Consider the following 7462-nt stretch of genomic DNA (forward strand, 5'->3'; position numbering starts at 1 on the left):
TGACCTGGGATGCGATTCGCGAGCGGGCGCGTCCCGCTGTGCGAATCGCATCCCCGACGGCCATGACAGTGCAGCGCTCCCGGTCAGCGGGACCGACCGGGGCGCTGCGGAGAGAGAGACGCCGTACGCGCTCCGGGGAGGAGCGGGGACCCGGAGCGCTAGGCGTAACAGTATCACAGCTTGTAAACGCTTTTTGTAGCCAGCCAAGAGTCTTTCAATTCTTGTTTGAGGTATGTTTGCCCATTCTTCCTTACAAAAGTCTTCCAGTTCTTTGAGATTTCTGGGCTGTCTGTCACGCACTGCTCTTTTAAGGTCTATCCATAGATTTTCAATTATGTTGAGGTCAGGAGATTGTGAAGGCCATGGCAGAACCTTCAGTTTATGCCTCTTAATGTAATCCCCCATGGATTTCGAGTTATGTTTAGGATCATTATGCATTTGTAGAAGCCATCCTCTCTTTAACTTCAGCTTTTTCACAGATGGCATCAAGTTAGCAACCAAAATTTTCTGACATTTTATTGAATCCATTTTTCCTTCTACTAGTGAGATGTTCCCTGTGCCACTGGCTGCAATACAACCTCAAAGCTTGATTGATCCACCCTCATGCTTAACAGTTGGACAGAAGTTATTTCATTACTTACTACATTTTAACTCTTTTTTTGGCAAGAATTAAAAGTTATGTTTTAATTTTCAGTTTATTAGTGGGTGGTAAAATTAGGGTTTCAGTTATCACTCAGTGATCAATTGTAAATAAATAATTGTTGAAATTAACCCTCCACCCATAGGTCCAGTTTCTATAAACCCTTTGGCAAGTATCACAGCTTGTAAACGCTTTTTGTAGCCAGCCAAGAGTATTTCAATTCTTGTTTGAAGTATCTTTGCCAATTCTTCCTTACAAAAGTCTTCCAGTTCTTTGAGATTTCTGGGCTGTCTGTCACGCACTGCTCTTTTAAGGTCTATATATAGATTTTCAATTATGTTGAGGTCAGGAGATTGTGAAGGCCAAGGCAAAACCTTCAGTTTACACCTCTTGATGTAATCCCCCGTGGATTTCGAGGTGTGTTTAGGATCATTATCCATTTGTAGAAGCCATCCTCTCTTTAACCCTAAAAATACTACACTAACACATAATAATCGGTAAAACACAATATATACACACCCTTACACTGTCCCCCCCCCCCCCCCCCCAATAAAAATGAAACATTTATTGTACGGCCGTGTTTCCAAAACTGAGCCTCCAGCTGTTGCAAAACAACAACTCCCAGTATTTCCGGACAGCCACTGACTGTCCAGGCATGCTGGCATGCTGGGAGTTTAGCAACAGCTGGAGGCACCCTGTTTGGGAATCACTGGTATGTCCACCCCTATGCGGATCCCTAATGTAGTCTTCAAATGTGCATGGCGCTCTCTCACTTCGGAGCCCTGTCGTATTTAGAGGAAACAGTTGAGGGCCACATATGGGGTATTTCCGTACTCGGGAGAAATTGCACTACAAATTTTGGGGGGCATTTTCTCCTTTTACCCCTTATGAAAAGGAAAAGTTGGGGGCTACACCAGCCTGTTAGTGTAAAAAAAAATTTTTTTACACTAACATGCTGGTGTTGCCCTTTACTTTTTATTTTCACAAGAGGTAAAAGGAAAAAAAGACCTCCAAAATTTGTAACACAATACCCAATTTGTGGGCGTAAAATGCTCTGCGGGCGCACAACAAGGCTCAGGAGTGAGAGTACATTATGTACATTTGAGGAATAAATTGGTAATTTGCACAGGGGTGGCTGATTTTACAGCGGTTCTGACATAAACACAAAAAAATAAATACCCACATGTGACCCCATTTTGGAAACTACACCCCTCACGGAATGTAACAAGGGGTATAGTGAGCCTTAACACCCCACAGGTGTTTGACAAATGTTCCTTAAAGTTGGATGGGAAAATGAAAAAAAAAGTTTTTTTTACTAAAATGCTGGTGTTATCCTAAATTTTTCATTTTCACAAGGGAAAATAGGAAAAAAGCCCCCCAAAATTTCTTCTGAGTAAGAACATACCCCATATGTGGATGTAAAGTGCTCTGCTGGCACACTACAATGCTCAGAAGAGAAGGAGCACCATTGGGCTTTTGAAGAGAAAATTTGTCCGGAATTGAAGGCCACATGTGTTTACAAAGCCCCCATAGTGCCAGAACACATGTGACCCCATTTTGGAAACTACACTGCTCACAGAATGTAATAAGGGGTACAGTGAGCATTTACGCCCCACAGGTGTCTGGCAGATTTTTGGAACAATGGTCCGTGAAAATGAAAAATTAAATTTTTCATTTACACAGCCCACTGTTCCAAAGATCTGTAAAACGCCAGTGGGGTGTAAATACTCACTGCACCCCTTATGAAATTCTGTGAGGGGTGTAGCTTCCAAAATGGGGTCACATGTGGGGGGGGTCCACTGTTCTGGCACCACGGGGGGCTTTGTAAACGCACATGGCCCCTGACTTCCATTCCAAACAAATTCACTATCCAAAAGCTCAATGGCGCTCCTCCTCTTCTGAGCATTGTAGTTCGCCAGCAGAGCTTTATACATCCACACATGGGGTATTTACATACTCAGAAGAAATGGGGTTACAAATTTTGGGGGTCATTTTCTCCTATTACCCCTTGTAAAAATGTAAAATTTGGGGGAAAACCAGCATTTTAGAGAAAATATTTTTTTTTTCATCTACACATCCAAATTTAACAAAATGTCGTGAAACACCTGTGAGGTGTTAAGGCTCACTGTACCACTTGTTACAGTACAGTATATACATGTATCCGCTGTATATACAGCACAGTATATAGATGTATCAGCTGTACATACAGTACAGTATATAGATGTATCAGCTGTATATACAGTACAGTATATAGATGTATCAGCTGTATATACAGTACAGTATATAGATGTATCTGCTGTATATACAGTACAGTATATAGATGTATCAGCTGTATATACAGTACAGTATACAGATGTATCAGCTGTATATACAGTACAGTATATAGATGTATCAGCTGTATATACAGAACAGTATATAGATGTATCCGCTGTATATACAGTACAGTATATAGATGTATCCGCTGTATATACAGTACAGTATAAAGATGTATCAGCTGTATATACAGTACAGTATATAGATGTATCAGCTGTATATACAGTACTGTATATGCATGTATCTGCTGTATATACAGTACCGTATATAGATGTATCCGCTGTATATACAGTACAGTATATAGATGTATCAGCTGTATATACAGTACAGTATATAGATGTATCAGCTGTATATACAGTACAGTATATAGATGTATCAGCTGTATATACAGTACTGTATATGCATGTATCTGCTGTATATACAGTACAGTATATAGATGTATCCGCTGTATATACAGTACAGTATATAGATGTATCAGCTGTATATACAGCACAGTATATAGATGTATCTGCTGTATATACAGTACAGTATATAGATGTATCCGCTGTATATACAGTACAGTATATAGATGTATCAGCTGTATATACAGCACAGTATACAGATGTATCAGCTGTATATACAGTACAGTATATAGATGTATCAGCTTTATATACAGTACAGTATATAGATGTATCAGCTGTATATACAGCACAGTATATAGATGTGTCAGTTGTATATACAGCACAGTATATAGATGTATCAGCTGTATATACAGTACAGTATATAGATGTATCAGCTGTATATACAGTACAGTATATAGATGTATCAGCTGTATATACAGTACAGTATATAGATGTATCAGCTGTATATACAGTACAGTATATAGATGTATCAGCTGTATATACAGCACAGTATATAGATGTATCAGCTGTATATACAGTACAGTATATAGATGTATCAGCTGTATATACAGTACAGTATATAGTTGTATCAGCTGTATATACAGCACATTATATAGATGTATCAGCTGTATATGCAGTACAGTATATAGATGTATCAGCTGTATATACAGCACAGTATATAGATGTATCAGCTGTATATATATACAGTACAGTATATAGATGTATTTGCTGTTTATACAGTATAGTATATAGATGTATCAGCTGTATATACAGTACAGTAAATAGCTGTATCAGCTGTATATACAGTACAGTATATAGATGTATCAGCTGTATATACAGTACAGTATATAGATGTATCAGCTGTATATACAGTACAGTATATAGATGTATCAGCTGTATATACAGCACAGTATATAGATGTATCAGCTGTATATACAGTACAGTATATAGATGTATTTGCTGTTTATACAGTATAGTATATAGATGTATCCGCTGTATATACAGTACAGTATATAGATGTATCAGCTGTATATACAGTACAGTATATAGATGTATCAACTGTATATTCTGTACAGTATATAGATGTATCAGCTGTATATACAGTACAGTATATAGATGTATCAGCTGTATATACAGTACAGTATATAGATGTATTTGCTGTTTATACAGTATAGTATATAGATGTATCAGCTGTATATACAGTACAGTATATAGATGTATCAGCTGTATATACAGTACAGTATATAGATGTATCTGCTGTATATACAGTACAGTATATAGATGTATCTGCTGTATATACAGTACAGTATATAGATGTATCTGCTGTATATACAGTACAGTATATAGATGTATCTGCTGTATATACAGTACAGTATATAGATGTATCAGCTGTATATACAGTACAGTATATAGATGTATCAGCTGTATATACAGTACAGTATATAGATGTATCAGCTGTATATACAGTACAGTATATAGATGTATCAGCTGTATATACAGTACAGTATATAGATGTATCAGCTGTATATACAGTACAGTATATAGATGTATCAGCTGTATATACAGTACAGTATATAGATGTATCAGCTGTATATACAGCACAGTATATAGATGTATCAGCTGTATATACAGTACAGTATATAGATGTATCCGCTGTATATACAGCACAGTATATAGATGTATCAGCTGTATATACAGTACAGTATATAGATGTATCCGCTGTATATACAGCACAGTATATAGATGTATCAGCTGTATATACAGAACAGTATATAGATGTATCCGCTGTATATACAGTACAGTATATAGATGTATCCACTGTATATACAGTACAGTATAAAGATGTATCAGCTGTATATACAGTACAGTATATAGATGTATCAGCTGTATATACAGTACAGTATATAGATGTATCAGCTGTATATACAGTACAGTATATAGATGTATCTGCTGTATATACAGTACAGTATATAGATGTATATGCTGTATATACAGTACAGTATATAGATGTATCTGCTGTATATACAGTACAGTATATAGATGTGTCAGCTGTATATACAGTACAGTATATAGATGTATCAGCTGTATAAACAGTACAGTATATAGATGTATCAGCTGTATATACAGCACAGTATATAGATGTATCAGCTGTATATACAGTACAGTATATAGATGTATCAGCTGTATATACAGCACAGTATATAGATGTATCAGCTGTATATACAGTACAGTATATAGATGTATCAGCTGTATATACAGTACAGTATATAGATGTATCAGCTGTATATACAGCACAGTATATAGATGTATCAGCTGTATATACAGTACAGTATATAGATGTATCTGCTGTATATAAAGTACAGTATATAGATGTATATGCTGTATATACAGTACAGTATATAGATGTATCAGCTGTATATACAGTACAGTATATAGATGTATCAGCTGTATATACAGTACAGTATATAGATGTATCTGCTGTATATACAGTACAGTATATAGATGTATATGCTGTATATACAGTACAGTATATAGATGTATCTGCTGTATATACAGTACAGTATATAGATGTGTCAGCTGTATATACAGTACAGTATATAGATGTATCAGCTGTATATACAGCACAGTATACAGATGTATCAGCTGTATATACAGTACAGTATATAGATGTATCAGCTGTATATACAGTACAGTATATAGATGTATCAGCTGTATATACAGTACAGTATATAGATGTATCAGCTGTATATACAGTACAGTATATAGATGTATCAGCTGTATATACAGCACAGTATATAGATGTATCAGCTGTATATACAGTACAGTATATAGATGTATCCGCTGTATATACAGCACAGTATATAGATGTATCAGCTGTATATACAGTACAGTATATAGATGTATCAGCTGTATATACAGCACAGTATATAGATGTATCAGCTGTATATACAGTACAGTATATAGATGTATCTGCTGTATATACAGTACAGTATATAGATGTATATGCTGTATATACAGTACAGTATATAGATGTATCTGCTGTATATACAGTACAGTATATAGATGTATCAGCTGTATATACAGTACAGTATATAGATGTATCTGCTGTATATACAGTACAGTATATAGATGTATATGCTGTATATACAGTACAGTATATAGATGTATCTGCTGTATATACAGTACAGTATATAGATGTGTCAGCTGTATATACAGTACAGTATATAGATGTATCAGCTGTATATACAGTACAGTATATAGATGTATCAGCTGTATATACAGCACAGTATATAGATGTATCAGCTGTTTATACAGTACAGTATATAGATGTATCAGCTGTATATACAGCACAGTATATAGATGTATCAGCTGTATATACAGTACAGTATATAGATGTATCAGCTGTATATACAGTACAGTATATAGATGTATCTGCTGTATATAAAGTACAGTATATAGATGTATATGCTGTATATACAGTACAGTATATAGATGTATCTGCTGTATATACAGTACAGTATATAGATGTGTCAGCTGTATATACAGTACAGTATATAGATGTATCAGCTGTATATACAGTACAGTGTATAGTTGTATCAGCTGTATATACAGCACAGTATATAGATGTATCTGCTGTATATACAGTACAGTATATAGATGTATCCGCTGTATATACAGTACAGTATATAGATGTATCAGCTGTATATACAGCACAGTATACAGATGTATCAGCTGTATATACAGTACAGTATATAGATGTATCAGCTGTATATACAGTACAGTATATAGATGTATCAGCTGTATATACAGTACAGTATATAGATGTATCAGCTGTATATACAGTACAGTATATAGATGTATCAGCTGTATATACAGTACAGTAAATAGATGTATCAGCTGTATATACAGCACAGTATATAGATGTATCAGCTGTATATACAGTACAGTATATAGATGTATCAGCTGTATATACAGTACAGTATATAGATGTATCAGCTGTATATACAGCACAGTATATAGATGTATCAGCTGTATATACAGTACAGTATATAGATGTATCAGCTGTATATACAGTACAGTATATAGATGTATCAGCTGTATATAAAGTACAGTATATAGATGTATCTGC

Source organism: Hyla sarda, chromosome 1, assembly GCF_029499605.1.
Source record: "Hyla sarda isolate aHylSar1 chromosome 1, aHylSar1.hap1, whole genome shotgun sequence".
NCBI classification, from domain to species: domain Eukaryota; kingdom Metazoa; phylum Chordata; class Amphibia; order Anura; family Hylidae; genus Hyla; species Hyla sarda.